The sequence below is a fragment of the Chrysemys picta genome, chromosome 3 (assembly GCF_011386835.1).
Source record: "Chrysemys picta bellii isolate R12L10 chromosome 3, ASM1138683v2, whole genome shotgun sequence".
Taxonomy (NCBI): Eukaryota; Metazoa; Chordata; order Testudines; family Emydidae; genus Chrysemys; species Chrysemys picta.
The window spans coordinates 205,466,828-205,488,405 of NC_088793.1; the positions used below are offsets into that span (position 1 = coordinate 205,466,828).

Consider the following 21,578-nt stretch of genomic DNA (forward strand, 5'->3'; position numbering starts at 1 on the left):
GGGCAGGGCTAGAGATACTTGGGAAATTCGGGAGGTGTAATCCTGGCCCTACTGAAATCAACGGGAGTTTTGCTATTGACGTCACCCCAGGTGCTTACACTCACGAAGGGCCTGATCCAAGGCCCCTGGGAGACAGTGGGAGTCTTTCCATCAACTTAAATGGCCTTTGGATCAGGCCCGGCGTTCCCCGGGCCTCATGCAGTAGGGAGGTAGTTTTCCCACCCCACAGTGTGGCTGAAGAGAGTGGCCCATCTAATCCCATGGTCATCCAGATCTCCGTGGACAAACCTAAGGACTCAGGGCATGTATGGAGTCCCTTTATTCTCATGGAGGGGAAGTCCAAACCCAGCAGCATTTCTCCCTCTGGATCCAAACTCCCACGGCCTAATCCAATGCCCACTGGAGTCGCTAGGAGCATTCCCCAGCTTCGCATCCAATTTCGTGTCTCTCCCAGATAAGTCTTTTAAGCCAAAGTTTTCGGAAGTGGCCACTCGCTTTTGAATGCCTTGATTTCTCAGCTCCCCTCTAGAAACCTAGAGAACCCAGCTTTCAGAAAAGGCTTCGCATCCGCAATTCGGATTGAAATCAACAGGCGCTGTGGTTGTTCAGCACTTCAGGAAAATCAGACCCAATTAGGGTGACCAGACAGAAAAAATTGGGACAGGGGGTGGGGGGCAATAGGAGCCTATATAAGAAAAAGACCCAAAAATAGGGACTGTCCCTATAAAATAGGGACATCTGGTCACCCTAGACCCAATCTGGGCACCAAAAAGAAATGGAGGCCATTTTGGAAAATGTCAGTCTTACACCCTCTGTGAAATGGAGATGATGATAATGACCCATCGTGCAGGAAGGTTGTGAATCTAAGGCCTGGCGTACATTTTTCAGAAGTGCTCAGGTGACGTAGGCTCCTAAATCCCATTTTCAAAAGTGATTTGTGAGCCTAAATTGCATGGGTTTAGGCCCCCAAAGCCCAGGTCTTTGAGGTATTTTGGTGAAATACCTTCACTGAAATCAATCAGAATTTGGCACCTAGATATCTTTGAAGATCTGGACCTAAGTACCCGGGCCAGGTTTGAAAATGGGACTTAGCTGTCCAAGTCACTTAGGCATGGCAACACTGAAGCAAACCTAAATACCTTTAAAAATCTGGGCCTCAAGGAGTCTAATTCCCATGGACTTTCAATGAGACCTAGGATCCGCAGAGCCTGGGCCACTTTTGAACATGGAACTTAGCCATCTAAGTCAGGCACAGTTGGAAAATTCTGCTGCTTTTCTATGCAAAAACATTACACCGACTTCACTTAGGTTTTTAACCCGACTTAGTTTAATCCAGTGCCAACGCATGTGGGGATGCTCTTGTTTCAGTTTGAGTGGCTTATTTCAGTTTAACTTCAACTGTTTCCTAATCAATTTAAACATAACCAAAGTAAGCCTGTTTTGAATCTGAAATAAATGTTCACACAGCAGTTTGCACCAGCTCAACCAAATCTGTTTAAAACTGGTGCAAGTTTCTTGTGTAAATAAGGCCTTAGCTGTTCTGTTATTTCTACACTGCAAAAAACCCCACGGCAGTGAATCTCATTACAAAATTATGTCGACCAGCCACCGCGGTTATTAAATCACTTTTGTGTGTTCACGCTTGGCTTCTTGTGTCAGTGATGCGTGTCCTCACCTGGAGAGATTGTATCGATTGTACTGTCAGTGTGGGGCATTGTGGGATGGCTCCTGAAAGCCAGTAACAGTCGACGTAAGCACCGCAGTGTCTACACTGACATTGCATAGACCTAATTACATCGACCATGACTCTATGATGCACAGGGAGGTGGTGTTACTAAATTGGCGTAGAGAGACTTACGTTGGTGGCAGCATAAGTGCCAACTCCATCGGTGCTCCAAGGGAAAAAAAATAGTGGGGGTTCAGCACCCACCAGCAGCCCCACCAATCAGCTCCTTCCCAACGCCTCCTGTCTGCTGTGATCAGCTGTTCAGCGGCGTGCAGGAGGCACTGTGGGGGAGGGAAAGGAGCAGAATGAGGTGGGAAGGGGTGGGGGTTGGGCAAAGGGGTGGAGTGGAGGGGTGGGGGTTGGGCAAAGGGGTGGAGTGGAGGGGTGGGGGTTGGGCAAAGGGGTGGAGCGGAGGTTGAGCCTCCTTCCCTCCCACCCCCGGGAACTCGTAAAGTCGGCACCTGTGGGTGGCAGCCAAATTTAAGAGAAGACACTTCCACTGCTAGGTCAACACAAGGCAGCTTATGGTGACCCTGTAGTGTAGATAGGTCTCAGACCCCCAGGTCTCAGACTCAGGCTCACAAGGCTCGTGCTACGGCACTAAAAATAGCCATGTAGCTATTTCCTCTCGAGCTCTGCGATCAGGGCAGGGAGTGAGTATGTCTACACTGCACACTAAGCCCAGGGGCTCTGCTCACACACAAATCAGTCTGACTCGGGTCAACAAGCATACAGGACCCATGTCCTAGGGCCTTGCTACGAGCGTGGATCAGAGCCAGAATCCCGCTGGGACTCAGGTCCAAGCCTGTAATTTTGCAGTGTGAACACAGGTCAAACCATAGATCTGAGTCCGAAAGTCTGCATAGTGGAGTAGGGTTGTGTGAGATCCGGGTCTAGCAATTGTAAACGCAGATTTACACAGACCCACAGACCCGGCCTCAGTGAGCAGTGTTGACATAGCCATAGTGATGCATGCAGGAGAAACGCCTCCAAATATAAAATGAATAAAGAAGTAACTTTGTGCCTTCGGTTACTCCTGTGCATCCCCCCGGTGAAATCAATAATCAGGTGGCTGATTTCCAACGGCAGCAGAAAAAGATAAAATTAGGGTAAAAAAATTGTTCCTGAAAGGTTATAACAATGTTTTTTTTTATATGAGAACTCTATTCCAATTTCACAGATCGACATACATCGCCTTAGTCACTAGCTGGTGGGATCTCAACCTGGGGGAGTGCCGCCCTCTCTCTCTTATGGCAAGATTGATGGGAGGGGGCCCTATTTTTTTTTCATTTTCATAACATGTAGTCACAGTATGAAATCACACATTTATGAACCTGAGGGGTAATATAGAGTCTTATTTCTGATCAGCTACCAGGGTACATATGTCTTCCCCGTTGTTGCAGTATCTGAGCACCTCATAGTCTTTTAACAAATTTATCCTCTCACACACACCCATGAGGTAGGAAAGTGCTGGTGGGGAACTGAAGCACATAGCGGCAAAGGGCTTGTCTACACAAACTTTTAGTTCATGGCAAGATGGTGAGCAAATCTACCCCGCACTAGCCTGCCACAGACAAATGGTTCCTGTCGAACCTGCTTCTGCATGTTTATAGTTAATGCGCTTTGATCGTGTCCTCATCGAAATGGGACTAGAACTGTTAATGCGCATGAATACGGTGCACATGGAATTAGAGCACGGTAGGCTAGTTTCGCACCCCAGCTTGCCGTGAACGAAATGTTTGTGTAGACAAGGTAACAGTACTGGTGACTCACTCCCTTGAGGATACGGCAGGAGGAGGGCAACTTTAAATGAGTGGCAGGTCTTCTTAGGAGTGGCACTAGCTCACATTCGAGCTGCTTGGGAGTTTCTGATTGAAGAAGAAATCCTTGAAATAATCCCTTTTTTTTTTAAATTTCATACCAAATTTTTTCACCAAAAGAAATAAATCAAAACCCGGGGGGGGAATATCTTGTGCCGCAGGGGTCAGTGTGAGTTTTGCCATTTATTCTGACGGGAGCAGGATCAAGACATTAAATTCTTACGGTGCTGATCACAGATGCTATATTGGCTCCGGCCTCCTACGGTGTCAGACCGGTTTGCCCACCTGCCCAGCAGGGTTAGTTGGGCCTTGTGTGGGGGGGAAGAGATTTGGCTTCCAGAGGCTGATCTTCCATTCCTCACAAACTCGACCTTCCCGCTGAAGTCAGTGGGAGTTTCAGAGGGACAAGGAATGCAGCCTTGGGGCATCTGGTCCCATTTCATCAAGGTACTGAAGCAGATGCCTAACTTTGTACGCATCAGTGGGACTACTCATCTATCTAAAACTAGGCAAGTGCTTCCATACGTTGCTGAATCTGGACCTAAGTCCCTTGCTCTACCCATGTGAAGATGCACATGCATATCGAATTTTCTCCAGGAATCTCATAATGGTTCAGAATATTCCTCTTAATGAGGCATTTATTTCCCCCCATCAGTGAAAAATGTATGGCTGTAGATACCATATGTGTTTAATCTATCATATATGACCATGGGGGGCAACAGTTTTCCTCAGTAGGTGACCAAAGGTGGAAATCCCCTCATATTTGGCAGGGGAAGATTTATTTTTCCATTAAAGAATCTTCAGCAGGTGCAAACCAGCATAGAGTCACTGAAATCATAGAGAAGCAGTGAGACCCAGTGGATCGGTAAACTGGGATTAAGGAGACTTGGATTCTCCTCCTGCTCTGCTATTCAATCTGCTGTGTTACCTGGAGCAAGTAACTTCACCTCTGTTTCCCTTCCAATCTTTTGTGTGTCTTGTCTATTTAGACTGCGATCTCGTTGGGGAGAGGGGAGAGACTGTCTATTATATGTACACACAGCACCTAGCACAACGGGGTCCTGGTTTGAGCTGGGGCTTATAGGCGCTGCTGTGATTATAAATAATAAAAACAAAACAAATCAAAACATCAGTTGAGCATCTGGCTCAATGGGCCTCAGTCACACCTGTATCACTGCAGTTTTACCCTGGTGGACCTTCGTTGAAATCGATGAATTTCCACCAGTGTAAAACTGGAGTATCTCAGTGGTGACTCAGATGCTCTGTTTTTTACCCCATGCCAGACACTTACTGCAGGTGGGACTACACCAATTTACACCCGCTGAGGATGTCCCGGAGCAATGCATCAGTTCACATTTAAACTTGCGGCTATAAAGAGGTATAATATGTTTATATGTCTTTGAATGACACACAGACTAAACTTCAAGGTATTAAAACAAGAGTCACCATAACAAATACAGACATCAAAAGGCAAACTGAGATGGTATTTGGGAATTTAATAAGAAATACATACAGCAGCAATAACATCAGTTAGTTACATATTTTCTACAATGCTTATACCTACCATAGACTTCTTCTGGGATTATTAAAATAAGAAACATGAAGATTAATACATACCAATTAATTTATCATTATCCTAAATTGCAATGGGTTTACTCTAACCTTGTTTCATATTTATGTCCTCAGTCTGAAACTGGAATCACAGCCAAAACATCACATTTATTCTAATTCACTCTATGTAACACATATTTACTCAGGTTTCTTCTTTCCTTCCAGCTGAAGTGAGAGAAATCATTTTTGTTCTGATAATCTTTACATTTAAAAGATGTCTAGAAAGGAAGTGCGTCTCAAGAAGTATCTCTGTAGAGTGCAGTGAATTGCTCTGTTATACATATTGGGCCCGATTCTCATTTACAGGAAGTTCCACTTCCACCACGCTGGCAATGTAAATATGCCTTAAAGCACGGGCTGTGGGAAGGGATAATGTATGCACACGTCAGTAAGGCCATTTCACACTCCCATAGAGGTGTAAAGATATCTTAGTGTCCACAAGAACTTACATCCTGCATGCAGTAAAAATGTATATGAGATTCCATTTTGTATTTAGTCAATTTTCTGGATTGTTAACAGCACGCTTTATTACAGAAAAATCACATTTTAGACCAGTGTAGGCATATTTCTGTAATATCTACACATGCCGTCCTTTCTAGCAGTTTGCAGTAGCATGCCTGGTTTAAAATGCATTACACAATTAGAGATTGTCGCTGCATGTAGTGATCATGTCAAATGTATTTCAAATGCATTTATGAACAGAACCTTAAAGTTTAGAAATGCATTTCATGTCCCAGGGAGACACCCAAAATATTGCTGCATGAACCCAGGAATACAAAGAGACACATTAAGTACCCTATGTCACGTCAGTTGTCAATTAACTGAACAGTCTGGGCTGAAATTAGTCTGACTGTAATAAAAAAAGCATTTACGAGATTAATGTCTGCAGTACAGAAGAGAGCAGAGATATTAAAAGGAAACATATGTGCACTAAAAACAGTTACTTAATTCAAGTTCCTACTGTTCATTTTGAAATCACACAAAGGATATTAATAAGACTGTCACTTTTCCTAGGTAGCCCTTCCTTTAAATGATGAAAGCAGGAGGCATTTCTACAAACACAAGCTGTTTCTTTTCTTTTCCTAGGCTGAGATACTGGATGATGGGGCAATAAACACATTCATATCTTTGCTGCTGACCACTTATTACTTTTTAGACTGATAAGCCTCTATTTTCAACTAATTTAAGGGCTGGGAATGGCTGTGGTGAAGATATGTCAATACAAGGCTTCCTGGAAACACTAAAGTTGATTCAAACAGCAAACATGGAAGTAGTATTTCTATAAAGTGATACTTTTTCCCCCCCACCGAGAAGGACAAACAGTGATAAAATTCACTAGGGCAGAAAAGAACTTAGCAGTAAGCTATTCTGCTGGGAGCTAGGGGACCCGATCCTTTCTACTATTTGAAGTCAATGGGAGTTTTGTTATTGCCTGGGTGTGTCAGGGTCGGGTCCTCGATGGCAGAATAATTCAACAATGCTGCATTTCCAAGACATCTTACTCAGTCCTTTCAAATGAACCCCACTGGAGGGATGGAATGGCAAATGTAACCATCCATCATCTGCACTGAGGAAAACGTTCTATATCCCAGGTTGTGTCACATGCTGTCTGGACACGTTTGTGTTGAATAGTTCTGATTGGGCTCATCTACAGTTTCCTCCTTTGTTATCTCTCTCTTCCTTTCCCCTCTAGGGGTTTGCAGGTTTGGGTTGGTGTGCAGCCCCATGCCCGGTATTGCAGCCTGATCTACTATTGCTATGTATCAATGACAATTGGGGCACCTTCTCAAATGGAAAACATCATTGGGTTCTAGCCTGATGCCAGCCTGGAGTTCCCAGAACAATGTCTCTTTGGGGGGGTTTCTGGTGCAAATGGCGACACCAAGCAGCCCCGCTCTGTATGAGTCGGTGTAAGGTTCACAATGTAGTTCTGTTTAGGCTGACAGGAAAATTAAATTAAACGAGGCTCTCACTCATTGTCCCCGGTTAACAGGCTGGGGGGAATGGTGGCTCTCCAGGGAATAAGGAGAGAAATCCGAGAGAACGTGGGAATTGAGTGAAAACTATTCCCTGGTCAGTTCCCTTCCCTGCTGGTCCCTTTACAATTCCAGATCCTCGCTCTGCTCTGAGGCCGACTTACTTGCACAGAGAAGAAAAGGGAACTCAGCAGCCATCACTGGGGGGGGGGGGCACAGCTCCCAAAACCCAGCCCCTCAGCTGTCTCCTCTCCACTTTGCTGTGAAGGTCCCAAGGATTCCTAGGAGCAAACACAGGTTAGGTGGATTCTATGAATGTCACCGCCACAGATCTAGGGAGACTCCCACCTGGAGGGGAGGGGGGGTTGTTGTGCGGGGGTTGGGGTTGGTTTTGGTTTGTTTTGGTTTGTTTGTTGGTTTGTTTGGGGGGGGGTTGGTTTGTTTTGGTTTTGGTGAGTTTATTTTGGGGGTGGTTTTGGAGGAGCGGTTGGTTGGTTTGTTGTGTTTTTTTGTTTTTTTGGGGGGGGGTGTTTGGTTGGGGGGGTTGGTTCATTGTTTGTTTTTCGCTTTTTATTGACAAAGCCTTTTGGCAGCTGAAGGGCTTTTTTTGTGTGTTTTGTTTTGCAGGTGGCAATTACCATTAGGCTTTGGAGTGGAAACTAGGCTGTCCCAAACTCGGTAGGAGCAGGGTGCTTCTGGAAGGAGACCCAGAAGAGAGGGGCTCAGCAAATATTTAAAACTTTTACCATGTGACAAAACTGGGGGGGGGAGCTGGAGTGGACTATGGGATGGGGAGGGAGCCGGAAAGGACCCGTTTTCTCCAGTTCTGAGAAATGATCGTATTTTGTTAGTGCCGATTTCCCGAAGAGGTTGGGAGGGAAGAGGAGGGTGCCCATTCAGATGTCATCCAAATTAAACCAGTGTCCTTTTATTGAAACAATAAATCATACATGCGCTTTAATCTCCGCTTACATTCGCTTCACTGTATTCCAAGTGCCGGCTTCATTCCAAAACGGGGGCGCGTTTGCAGAGAATCTCCCTTGTCTTCGGCAGAATGGCTTGTGTCGGGTTTTATCACAATGGGAGGGGCCCGATCCCTCACCCAGGGGCCGAGCCTGGAACCACTCCCAGGATTTCAGAGTACATCAAATTGCTGGAATCGGGGGAATTCACACCAGTAACCGGTGTGACTGAGAGGAAAACCAATCCTTCCTTCTCTTCAGCGGGAGGTTAGCCTGAAATAAAACCCCAAAGTCAGGCGCTAATGTAGGGAGTGGTGGGAAAGAAAGAAAGACCGGTTTAGTCTGTGGCAAAGTAGTTCTGGAGACATAGTGATATCTGGCTAGATCCTTCAGTGAAGGGTATTAAATAATTCTGTATTAATAAAACGAATGCAAGCTGTATTGCACCTATGGCTTTACTAGATAGTATTTCAAAACTGGGCATTTCATTATCCTTGCCAGATTATTGTTTTAGGATGCACCCCTTGGCTCCCTTCCGTCTTTCCCACGATTTTATTTTGCCATCCAAATTTGGCTAACAACGTTTTTTCCAAACAAAACCCATTGTTCTGGTAACTCCTGTCCTGTGGATTGTTGTCCAAAGAACGGCAATGGGGAAAATCCATTGTTGCCTCCTTACCCAGCCTCTACCATTGCAGTCAGAGGACCAAATGGGGGGATTCCCCCCGCGAACTGGGTGTGCGGCAGGATCCGTGGAAGATTTACCTGAACAAACTTTTGTGTGCGGCAAAAGACACCATCCTTGTAACGTTTGTGTGTGCACTTAGCAGCCTAAATCTGACAGCTGTTCCCGAGGCAGCGGGTGGGTTTACTGCACTGTACTGTCAGTATAGCTTTCCCGAGCCAAACTAGAGGGACATGGGTGGGGGGGGGTAACTCTACATGGGGAAAGCTCCCCTCCTGGTGTGATCCTGGGGGTGAGAATCGCGGAGCGTTCTGTGCTTTTCTGGCTAACTTGGGTAACTTTCGCAGGCTCACCCGTTCTCCAAAGTTGACATGAGGGTGAGATTCCTCTGTCATGGGGGGAAAGAAAAAGGGAACAAAAAGTTCGTGTGGGAAAATAGAGAGCGGTTTAAAATAGGTCGGGTCCCCGATCTCCTTTCCATTTCTCTCTAGCAGCCAATTCTCCCAGGTCAGCTGGTGCTTGTGTTTTAATGCGATTTGCATTTGCTAAAAACTTTTTGAACATTCAATTTCATGCTTGGCTACACCGGTAAATACAGTGCCACGTCACCCGCCTGCCGCCCGGCTGTAATGAACAAGCAGAGAGATGCTTATTTAAAATCACGTTTCCAGCGAAAGGCATTACCCGGGTGCTATCAGCAGCCTCCACCTGAAATAGTTTTGCAAGACGGAGCGTATCTGAATTGCATTGTCCTCCGCTCATGCACGGCGGGACACTTATGCGCCGAGCTTTGTACGGGGCTTCCTAAGGAGATTTTGATCCCTTTTTTTTTAACCGTTACTTTGCCGATCGCTGGGGTTGGAGTTGCGCTAAACGCGCACGAACAGACACACACAGACACACACCCCAAGTACAACTGAGCAAAGATCAAACTCGCTCTTACTGCCTCCAGATTGCATCCAGTCCCGGGCTACTGACTCAGGCAATGAATTCAGGGACTCGGGCTTCACCCTGTTGAAGTCAATGGTAAAGTGCCCCTGGACTTCAGTGGGGCAGGATCAGTCCCTAAATTACCAATGTCCCGTATCCCGTAACGGGATCTGCTGGAACAATGGGGCCAGCGGGTCCCGGTGCAGGATTCTGGTCTGGATTCTTTCCTTCCACCCCGACCCGCCAGTCTGTCAAGACACATTTAAAGTTCGGCTTAACATTAATGGACTTGATACAGGTGTGTGTGTGTGAGAGAGAGAGATACAAAACACGCACGTGTATTGGGATACCTATGCGCACAGATTAGTTTCTTTCTGCGTGTGTATTTAGCCAGAGATGAGGGGCTGCTTAAATGTTTTGATCTCTGTTTAATAGCCCTGGGTGGCAGTTTCCCGCAGTCCTGGATTTGTTTTGGCTGGAGGGGGGTGGTTTTGTTTGGGGTTTTTTTTTCCACGTGAACACAGGCGAACGTCCGGCGTTGTACTTGACACATAGAGGCCGCCTCGAAAGCACCTGTGCAAAAAAGTCCCGCACAATGACGCGGCGCGAACAATCCTTCACCTGCCCCGGTGTCATCGCCAGGAGAGGCGAGCGACAGGACGTTCTGTCCGATTAAACAATAACCTGATGGGCTCACTCCCGTTCTTCTCCTCGATCAGTGGGACTCCCCGTGGGAGTAAAGACCTACATTAGGTCGGGTCTGGATGGATTCCTAATTGACATCTGTGCCCGGCCGTTTGTGAACTAAACTCTGTCCGTTCCTGCGCAGGGCTAGACTGTGTCAGGTCCGGAATGCTGCGGGGTGAAACCCTATTTTCAATCGCTTTTCTATCCCAAGGCTCGGCGAACCTGGGAGCTGCGCTATCGGGGTCTTTAGAGGGGTTAAATGGAAGTGGGAAGTAGTCAGAAAAGACCCTTGAAGCCAAAGCCAGGAGTTAGGACGTTTCTTGGTTCCGTTTTATCTCCAGAAGCGGTGACAACTGTGGCGAATAATGTACTCCTGCTTTCCCCTCCAAGTCTGGCCATAGACAATTATTGGAAGCAGGATCGGGCCCCGTATTTCCCAACAAAACTCCCCAGCAAATCCACCCTTGGCAAAGAGAATTTGTTGGCTGGGAGGAAACAGCGCAACTGTCTTTGAAACTCATTCCCGTAAAAAGAAAGTTTATCCGAAAGAAAAGAGAAGTGAATCCTAAGGAACCCTTCCCCTATGTTCTGTCACAGGTCCCTGCTTTTTGTATTGCGTGAAATAATGACTGAGGGATAAAAACTACTCAATCCCAACTGGCTTTATTCATCACGCAGCGCTGATTATTGCTATTATCGATCATAAGGGAAATGATTCTGGCCATCGCTATGTATTCCTCGCAAGAGAAAAGTGGGATGAGGACCTACTTTGGGATATGCTAGCCATGCATTTCTTTGATTAATGGATAGAAAATCTATCCATCTAAGCTATTAATACTATGGTTTAACTCCCTTCTATATAAAACTAGACTGTAGCCCACGTGTCCTCACTCGGATTTAGCTACTTTCTTGATTTCCACCGGTAAAAGTATCAGTTTCTGTCCCGGGGAAAAGGTTTCCTCTTCCTCGGGTGACTGTTTCTATTTCTGGCACTCATCCCACTAGCGATCTGGGGGCTCTTTTTTAACACAAAGCTCCTGTCTGATTTCAGGGGTGTCTCTCTCTCTTGCAAAAACGGAGGGCACCCTTATGTCCTCCTCGCTGCTTCCATTCCTCCCGGGATTTTCCCCGCGTGCCCGTCTCTCCCCAAAGCGCGTAAAGCAGAGAATGTTGCCCTCAACTTTCATGCGAATGTCCCCGCTCCATTGTTGATCCTTGCAGTTACGCAGGTGCTGGGGACTTACGATGCGGGATCGTCAGTAAGAAGTCACCGTCTATAAACAATCATCCTTGGGCAAAATGTCAAGCTGGTTCTCTGCGTTTGGGGGGCAGCTGATTAGTAGGGTGGAGAAGGACATCCAGGGCAAAGCATCTAACCCTCCCGAATTTAGCATCGCTCTGCAAAACAGCTGTATCTGGAGGGGGTCCTAAAAGCAAAAGCCACCGCAACTTCTATTTCCTCCGCTGTTCACTTCTCTTTCCTAGAACCCGTTTGTGCCGGTCCCCCACCCCTCTCCCTCATCGGATCTGCTACTTTGTTCTTGGTCCCTTTTACATGTATTTCAGCAAGCAAACGAGACCCAGGTGCATGCAGGCTGAAAGTGAGCGAGGCCGCGATTCAATGGGGTGGAGAGGGGGACAAGGGCAGGTTACTTTTCGTTGTTGACAAAGGAAGGGCAGAATCTAAACACCGCTCCAGACAATCAATGGACCCTTGTCTCCGGTTACAGAGCCGAGCTCTCTAAATGAGTCTGGCATGCTGATAACGGCAGGTTAGGCACCTGAGATAAACTCCGTCCAATGGCTTGATGGCGCAGGAGATAGAAAAGGATCTGGGGCTGTGGAGAGGCGCTTTGATTTGCCTATAAAAGAAAAAAGATCGGTGCACGGTCTAATTGACAGGAGCGCAGTTGTCATTGTATCCCGGTGCTTATTTGCGGGACTGATTATCATTACAGGGCTGGGCGAGGAGCTGTTTGCCCCATAGCTCGTTCCTTTGGCGTGCCTAGGACTTCTGAAGGGCCGGCACAAAAGCTATGCCTAGCGATTCCCCTCCGGACAGTTTCCACTTCAAAAGCTTTCGGTCATGTTGCGGGTAGTGGGGACAGCTTGGGGTTTCGGGGATACCTGCTGAACTAGGGGCAGCTCTGAGTTTGGGTTTCCGGGCCAGAAAGGTAACGCGAGCCCTCCTGGGCCAAACAAAACAGTCAAGAGGTGACAGTCCAGCTTGGGGGATCTGATGGGGAACACGCTAAATCAATGGCAATCATGTCTTGATTGCCAAACCTCCAGAAACAATTCGGAAGGGAAGCCCCCTGTTTAGCGACACTGTCCTGATCCGAAACGATCAATGGTTTAAATGGGTTCCCCTCTTCTCTGCCGCCCTGGCTGACGTCTTGAATGACACCGGGTCAATGTGTTGGTCTAATGATCTCTTCCTCTTGCAGGAACACCGCCAGCATCTAGCAATGGGAAGCCCCCGGTTCGCTTGCCCTAGCTGGCTAAATAGCTCTCCTGGGCGCTTTAAGGTCCCGGGGAGTTTGTGAAGCTGCAGGAGGAGGTTGAATAGACGCGGCCACCCGCGGGTTTGCGTTTGATTTTGGAAGCTGGGGGCTCCTAGGTATGACAGCCAGATGCACGCGCAAAGTCTCTCCTGGTTTCCAAAGCGATTAATGCCTCAGCCCTTATTTAACGAGTCTTCCAGGTGAGGGTCAGGCAGAGTTCAGTGGGAGACACCTCTCCCGTTCCAGCCTACAGATTCCATCATTCCCTGCGCGCACGGATCGACCACATTTTCAGATCTAAGAACCCCCCCACACACACACACACTTCCAGTGCGCTCTCCAAGCCCCGCCAGATGTTCCCCAGCTGCTGCGTGGTTTTTTTCAGCTTGCCATCTACAATATTTTCAATTCCACATACACACACAAAAAACCCCAACCCTGCACATCAATCAATAAAGGAGAGGCGAGATCTGGAAAATAAGAGCGGTTTATGAGCGAGGGGGAGAGGTTTGTTTTGGTTTTTTAAAGGCTAGTTTTGATGCCTTTCCAAAAAACAGCAGCGGGATAAATAGACTATCAATAAAGGGTTAAAAAACAACCTGATTATTCCACCCCCTAGAACTTCCAGCCCGAAGCAAATTGTGGCTTGTCAAAGCCTGGTGTTCTGTCTGGGACTCGGGAATGGTTAGCCACAGCAGAAACAGCGGGAGCTTGTGTTTTCAGCGTCCCTCTTCTGTTTTGCCTATAGTGGACCTCCAAGTTACGGTCACTGCTAGAAAGTGGCTCTATACCTCGTGACAGCACCGCATTATTTCCAACCGACTGATTCAGGAACCAGGTGGCACAGGGATCAAAAGGCGCCCCCAGATTATTGTCCCTGATGCCGGTGGGGAGGGGAATAGTGTTTAAATATACAGCAATGGAGGTATTTACAAATAAGGTCATTAATGGGGACACGCCATTCGAACCTTCAATAGCATCATCTGAATTCTTCAGGGCCTGACCCAGAGGCCACTGAAGAAAATTTTGAGAGTCCTGTGGAGTTCCCTGATCTTTGACACAGGCGCTTTTCAGCCCTAGGTCTCAAAGCGCTCGAAAGAAGAAGAGCCAAATCGTTAGCTCCGTTTTATAGATGGGGAAACTGAGGCAACCTGGGGGGGGCCACACGGGGGGAGTCGGTGGCTGAGCCGAGAATAGAATTCGGTGTAAGGATTGCTCGTCCTTGCAGGGAGATCTAGGAGACCTTTAACACATAAATACGGGATTCCAGATAAGGTGAGGAAGGGCACTATGAAATGCGGTGTGAACAGAAGAACAAAACATGAAAACGAATTTACTCCAGTGTCCTATTCTTGCCAGCTCAAAAACTGAAGCGACCTGCTAAGTCATGACTTTTAAACACAACCGAATACCCGCGGTGTTCACCCTTCTGGTTTCATATCATGCTATTTCCCAAAGCAACAGGGTTTTTCGGGTTGTTTTAATGTAATTGCCATTAGAAGCAGCAACCCTGGTGCCATCTCTTTTTCTACTTCCGCAGAAGCCTGCATTGAGATCCAGGAAGATTTCGCCTTTAAAACGGATGGCAGCATGTCCTAGTGTGAGGATTTTACATGTTCAGTTTCTCTAGTCATATGCCAGTGTAGTCTTTGAGGTGAGATTAATGCTTAACTCAGCAAAACTGTGATTGGAAAAACTCTCCTGTGTTATATGAATTTAGAAATGGTTTTAACTCAGATTGTGAATGCTTATTATCAAGGACGTTAGGTTTAAATCCCTGTATTTTAAAATTACGATTTAAAAAAAACAATTTTTTCCAGTGCCGTAGATTCATTAATATTTTGAATGGATAAAACATCTGTAGCGAACGAAAGACAAACATTCTGCATTTAACTTCTTCTATATTCTCCCTTTGCCATATTAATTGGAAGTTTATTTCCTGAGTTGTCTTATGCTTTTACCGACATTGTAACGAAATGTCTTCTTCAAAAGGAACTCTCCTTATTTCCAGAACAAAATCAAACCTAGCAATGTTTTTTTGTTGTGCTTATTTCAACTCCCATCCTCCCAAATTGCAAAATGACTTGGAATCCTAGACTCATAAAGTTCACACGTCCGATTCGACGTGCAATCAGGTACCATGTTTCTCCGGATGAATCGTTTTCCGAATGTTCTCCACAACAAACCATTTCCGTTGCGTTGACTAGTTCATGAATATTACCACACCCCCAGGAAAGCAAAATGCAAAGGCGCTCTTGAAAAAAAAATGTCCCCAATAGAAAAATAGAAATTGCGTACTCCTTTTCCAGAAACCATTTTTAGCTCTATTGGCGAGGAATCTCTCAAGAAAATAACAGGCCAGCAGACTATAAATCATCAAATGGCATGCTGTTTAATATTTACTTATTTGAAGGTTATACACTGCATAGGTAGCAAACTTGGAGGGTTTGCAAAAAGAACAGGAGTCCTTGTGGCACCTTAGAGACTAACAAATTTATCTGAGCATACACTCTCTCCCATACCTGGTTTTAGGCGGTTTACGGATCAATATACCATGGAGGAGAAGCGAGCTTCTCCCCACCGAAATATCGGATTAGAAATATTTCTAGAAGAAAGAGGATAATGTGAACTGACTTTAGCCTGCAATAGTCTAAAGCAGAATTACAGCTTGTAAAATAGGTCTCCATCAGTCTCCCAGGAGACCGGCTCAGCCTCTACTTGGGTGTTCCACTCCTTGTTACCCCGACAATAATTAGTCTCATCTTACCCGGTTTTTTTAAGATTATCAATAAATGCATTTTTTGCATAGAATTATAAAAGGCCTGGCGCGGTGGTTTCCCTGGCTGTTTAGAGGGCAACACACTTTGCGAAAGTTTGACACAAGAGGTTCACAGCAGAGACCCAGGCAGTTCTCTTTAAAAGTTGGAAGTGTGACTTTCTTATCAAACTGCTGGATATGTCATCTTCTTTGTGCTTTGATGTCTGGTGTCTTTTGAGACCATCTCTGCATGTCATTACCAGGCTCAAACAATTAAAGAGGTGGCTTTTTTTTTTTTTTTTTTGGACGGGAAATAAGAAAAAAAAAGTGCTGGACACAATTAGATGATTTTTGGCCTCAGATCTTAACTCTGAAGAGTGAAACTCACTATTAAACTGGCTTTTCATTTCTTAAATAGACCAGTTAAATACACGGAGCGCTGCAGATATTTGGGGCCTTAGATTTTCACTGTGGGGTAGTGAAACTCGTGATTAAATTCATAAATAGACACGTTTAAGTACATGGAGCCGTGATTTTAGCGAATTTTATCCTCTGGGATGATTTCGGCCGTAGAGAGCTAACCATGATCGCTAGAGAAAGTCATTATTACACTTTCAACTGATTTTTCATAGCAGGCGAATTTGAATACTTTGATTACTAGGCAACCACGTTGCAATACAGCACTCGATTTTTGCCTTTAATCTAACTGTAGTGATTAGAGAAATTGACTTTGCATCTTCAGACAAGTTTTAATGTAACCTAGGCCCTTTTGGCTGGATGAGCTGAACGGACTTTAGACTTCACAAAAGCGATTAAGTTTGATTGGACGGGCCCTGTACTCACTCCCCCCCAAAAAATTCACCCTGATCCTGGAGTATAACCAGTTCGGAAGGCTGGGTGGAAACAGGCGTTAGCTAGCGGGTCAAACAGAGTCCCGGATCTCTGGTGCCGTTTCATCCAGCGGGAATACAGTCTGGGGGAGGTGGGGGCTGGAGAAGGCCTCGGATTTTGTTCGCTGGAATATGCAAACCAGGGAGGGCCTGGCAAGCCGTGTCAGTAAACCGAGTTACAAAGTTAAAGGGAAAAGGTTGCACTCGCCTGGGGTTGCCATGGCCCTGCAGACGCGTCAGCCTGTGATGTCCCCAGCTAAAGGCATTCGGGGCCTGCGCTGTGACATTTGAAACCCCGCTCCTCTTATTCTTCTCTTCTTCTTGTGAGAAGGGGAGGGGGTGTCGGGCAGGGAGAGGGGCGGGTGAAAAGTGCCTTCTCCCCCTTTGATTGATCAGAGTAACCTTGCACATTGGCAATCCAGTTGGGGGCGGGGGGGGGGGGGGAAGGAAGTCCATTCTTTTTGCTAGAAGAAATGAAAATGTGTGTGTGGGGGGGGGTGCACCTGAGGTGTCTTGTCAAATCCTCTGTGAATTAGGTGCATCCGCGTGCGCCCCACTTTGGAAAGGTTATGCTGGTGGAAACCTGTTTTATTTGGGGGGCAGGGCGCAATGAGTCTATTCTTTCTCACCAGAAAAGGAGGCTGGGGCGGCGGCTTTCTTGAGGCGAGGGGCCTCTCACACTGATCCCACCGCAGGCCCCCACTAACTCAGGCTGTTGGGACTCCGAGTCAGGGAGCGGCCGATGGCCCCCTCGAAACGCCGCCGGTTCTGAGCGCTGTCACCCAGCCGTTCTCTGCGTCTCTTCTCCTACGCGGCGCGAAGCGAGGATGTATTTATTTGTGTCGTATTAATTAAAAAAAAAAAAACAGGGGCCGAAGTGGGGGAGAGCCTCGACACGATAAAGATCAGGCGCGTAAATTGGCCATTTGGCAGATTAGATCTCTTTAAAACGCTAGCTTTCTTTCCAAAGTACCATTGCATTAAGGGACCGCCTAGCTGTGAACCAATATCACAAAGGCCATTCCCTATTTAATTCAGTCCTGGAGTGGTCTTGACTTGAGGTTAATTCCCCCCCCACACACACACACACACATTCACACACAGCCCCCCGCACCCCCGCAGCAAAGGATCCCAAGTTCAGTACGTGGATAGACACTCATTTAATGACAACTAATTGAGGAATCCGAGGAGCAGCATTACGCGTGGAACGGGGAGGTTATTAATTATTTAAAAACCATTAGCCTCTCTGTGTGTCCTGCCCAGATCTCATCTCGTTCGGGAAATATAACCTGTCACATCCGTCAGAGCGAGGGGGAATCAGAAGCGACTGGCCCCTTCGCCTCCCTTTTCACGTGGAACTTATTCATTGCCATCTCACGTGGGAGCTGGGTTAGAGAAAAACCCCGGGCTGCCCCCACCATTTTCAGAACGATACCACAGTGGCCTCTTTGTACCGGCGATCTGTTGTGCAGGGTGCCCGAATACCCCGTGTAAGCCGCCTTCAATGTCTCACCCATCTTGCTTCGGCATGAAATGAAATCCGTTTGCCAAAGTCAGATAGCGGCTGCAGAAACCGCTTGCAAACGCGCAGCTCCTGGAACCCGTTCGCAAGGGGATAAAAGAGATCCCCGAATCTTGCTTTTCTCTGCGCCTCGATTTTTAATAATAATCCTTCCTATTTCCGCTTGGGAGAGAAAAGACACATACTAGCGATCTGGAAACCCTTTTCTGCAAGCTCCAAGCACCCTGGCTCCTAGGGGCACCTCAAACACCGCTTTAAAGAGTGGCGCTTGCTAATGCTATTTTTAATGTGGTCAATTCTGTTTCTGTGGGATTTATTGGAGGACTCCCCCCTCATACCAGTTAAAATCGATTTTCCTGATATCCTCTGTCAGGATAATTCAATGCATATGGATTTGTATATCCTAAGAATGAGAATACGTTAAACAGTTTTAGAATCTCCTTTGCCTTTTCATCTATAGTAAACTCTATTACATTGATATTAATATCTAGTAAACTCTATTACATATGCACGTATGCCTAACACGAATTCCTTTAAATTCACCACCACGCACTGAAAGTTATCACCGAGTAAACTGAGGGCCGGTGTCGGGTCTGTACAGGCATTTCTCGGTTGTGCCTTGCCTGAAGTTTTCATAAACTGGCAGGCTTCAGGAGTGCCCGTGGAAATGCATGCTCGGATTTTCTCTATACTGCTTTCATCCCGTAAACCTGTGTTTGGGATAACACATCCCAGTGTGTGGGTCGCGGGAGGGAGGATTCAAATAGCTCGGATGGGCATTAACACCAAAGAGCATGTTTTAGATCAATCAGCGGGAAAGAAAGCGAAGTGAATCGATATGAAAACAATTCCGTGTGCTATAAAACTCAGTCGAATGCAACAGAGCCCCGCTTGTCTCGGATGGAGCTGGCTACGGCGTGGTTTGTTTTCCGGGAAAGAACTCGCAAATGAAATGCGAGCGAGACTCGCGGATTTTCAGCGGATTAGTCCCTGAGAAATCAGTTTCTTGTAATGAACTGTCCATAAACTGAGCCGTAGAAAGACCCTATGTAGGTTCAGGTTTTGCCTGCTTCCTCCTCTCTTGCCCCCCAGTCGGGAGAGTTTCCTTTTAATTGAATTTTAAATTTTAAATTGTAATCAACTACTACTTAAAATACACAACAATCCTTCCAAGATCATTACGCGTGGGGTATTCCCTGTTTCAGCCTCCTCCACTTCAATCCAAGAAATTAGAGATGGCAAAAGCCCTATTCGATTCCCCAGGATCGCCCCCCTGTTTATCTCGCTGGGTTTAATTGGAGGGGGGGGTAGAAATGGGGAAGCTGGAGATTGGAATTAAAAAAAAAGTGATGGAAATCACCTACCTGCTGCCCCCTGAGCCGCACATGGCGATGACAATCCAGCATTAAGCAGCCTCGAGCAACTGCCACGGCTAGTGGCATCGCGGCATTTATTGGAGCTCAAATTGTGCGACTGTTGACTTTAGCACAAAGCAAAGATTTCACTGCCCGCTAGTTTAAAAATGAATATTTTACCAAGATATCGATCAGCTTTATAAAATTCAGTTAAGCACAATGGCTCGAAAGGGAAAAAAAGCGGAAAGGGACGCACTCTAATATCTGTGTAAATTTGCCGAAGTATGACGTGGTGTTGAAAGTTTACCCTCCTGGAATTTGGATCTAGATTTTTTTTTTTTTTTTTGGTTGTTTAGTGACTTTTGTTTATTCGCCGATCACGGTTACTTAAACCAGCAGCAAGAGCTTGGTGTGGTGGAGAAATAAATATATCGAGCGGGGGAGGTTGTTTGTTGGTGGGTTTTTTTTTTTCCACCCTGGGTGTGTGCACGATCCATGGGGAAAGGGAGCGAAGCGAACAAGGCAAGACATAAAGGATCTGCTTCTAAAGCAGGCATCCAAATGACATCCTTTTTATGTATGCGGACAGAACTATATCTTATCTGCTGGGATCAGCGGAGTGAGAGACGCTAAGTAGTTTAAAACTACCATTTAACAATGGGCATGTGATACAGAACATAACAGGTTAGAGCATCGCAGACTCGCGTCATTGTTCCCAAATCAGCCTCAGTCCCTGCCTCTATTCTCCTTCCCTACGGGAGCCTTTTATGTGATAATGAAACACATTTTATGCTTTGGTTCACAACGTGTGTGTCCTTGCAGTGCAGAGACGGACAGATTTCTGGCTGGATCCTAGTTTTGTTTTGTTTTTGGAGGTTTTTTTTCCTACCCCCGCCCTCTTTCTCTTCCCCTGAACAATGCCGAATTTTAAGAAGGATTTGAATGTTATTTTGGGCCGCAGATCTATTACTCCTTAAACGCGTGGGAAAACAACAAGTGGTTGGGAAACGGGGTGAATTTATTGCGTGAAAAAAACATTTCAGCACCGGGATGCGTTTTAATCAGGGACAGGACTTGCTTTCAGGGCGAAATGTTTGCTGGGTTCAGACCACCAGACGCTGTTTTTAAAAATAGCACCTCCTTCTTGGTTTGTAAAATAAAACTTGTAGGTCATTTGATTCTACTCTCTGAAAAACAAGTGACCACCAGTGTGTATATTAGATATGATTTATTCCCTACACAATGTCATTTTTATACGGACCTGTAGTGCTGCGTGTCTAGATACAGACGTAACAGTACTCACACAAACACTAATTATATTGTAATCAGATCCACGAATCTCTCATCTATTGATATGTAACAAATCAACAACTAGACGGAGTTTTTTCAATGCAGCGTCGATTATTTTTCTTGAAACCCTGTCATATTACTTGGTTAAACCTTCCATGTGTATATGGATATTTCTGGATATAAAAATTGCAAATCTACCCCAGGTGAACGTTATTTTTCCCCTAACAAGTAAAATATGTGAAGAAACATATAGACTGTTGGATAGGTAAACTACAGAAGTCTGGGAACATTTTTCCCCCCACAAAATATGCCATACATGAAATCCACTGTATTTTCACATTATAGTGAATATATTTTCACTCTCTCCACTGGTTCGTTCAGGGATTAAAGATTTGAAATTATACACACATACACTGCTCCTGTTAATTGTAGTGTGTGGATATGCATCTAGCAAACTGTTTTCATTATGATCCATAAATATTAACATTTTCATTCTGTCAGTTCTCTATGTACACAATTAACTGGAAAAATGAAAACCTATTCAGATGTATGTAATATGCTGAAAACAGCTTTACAATGTTTAATATATATTTTTAACACACACCCCCTCCTTTTTTATCACCTCAATAGACTCAGGCGTGGAATATGTGTTAGCGGCACATTCAGGGTCTTCTTCAGTTTTAGTGTGATAAAGGGAAAGTATTTTGTCTCAACAAATTCGGGCCCAATCCTGCAGGTATCGAAGTCACGGGTAAAATTCCCAGTGATTTCCGGGGGGGGGGGGAGGGAAGGGGTTGGGGAGCGAGCCCTGCGTTTATATTGATGGGTGTGGAAATATTTCGCGTTCTAGGGTGCACAGTCC

The 21,578-nt window shown here is 45.9% G+C and overlaps 2 long non-coding RNA genes across 2 annotated transcripts in view; both read right to left on the reverse strand.

Moving 5' to 3' along the window:
- LOC135982578 (uncharacterized) overlaps positions 1–2,001 on the reverse strand; it is a 53,432-nt gene extending 51,431 nt beyond the window's left edge. Inside the window, exon 1 of the long non-coding RNA XR_010599991.1 lies at positions 1,859–2,001. This is a non-coding gene — a long non-coding RNA (uncharacterized LOC135982578). The remainder of the gene's footprint in view (positions 1–1,858) is intronic.
- Positions 2,002–5,022: 3,021 nt separating this feature from the next.
- Positions 5,023–19,673, reverse strand: LOC112061490 (uncharacterized). The gene is made up of 3 exons (XR_002890274.3): positions 19,436–19,673; positions 8,106–8,368; positions 5,023–7,414 (listed from the first exon to the last, which is right to left on the reverse strand). It is a non-coding gene; the product is annotated as an uncharacterized LOC112061490 (long non-coding RNA).
- Positions 19,674–21,578: the final 1,905 nt, after the last annotated feature.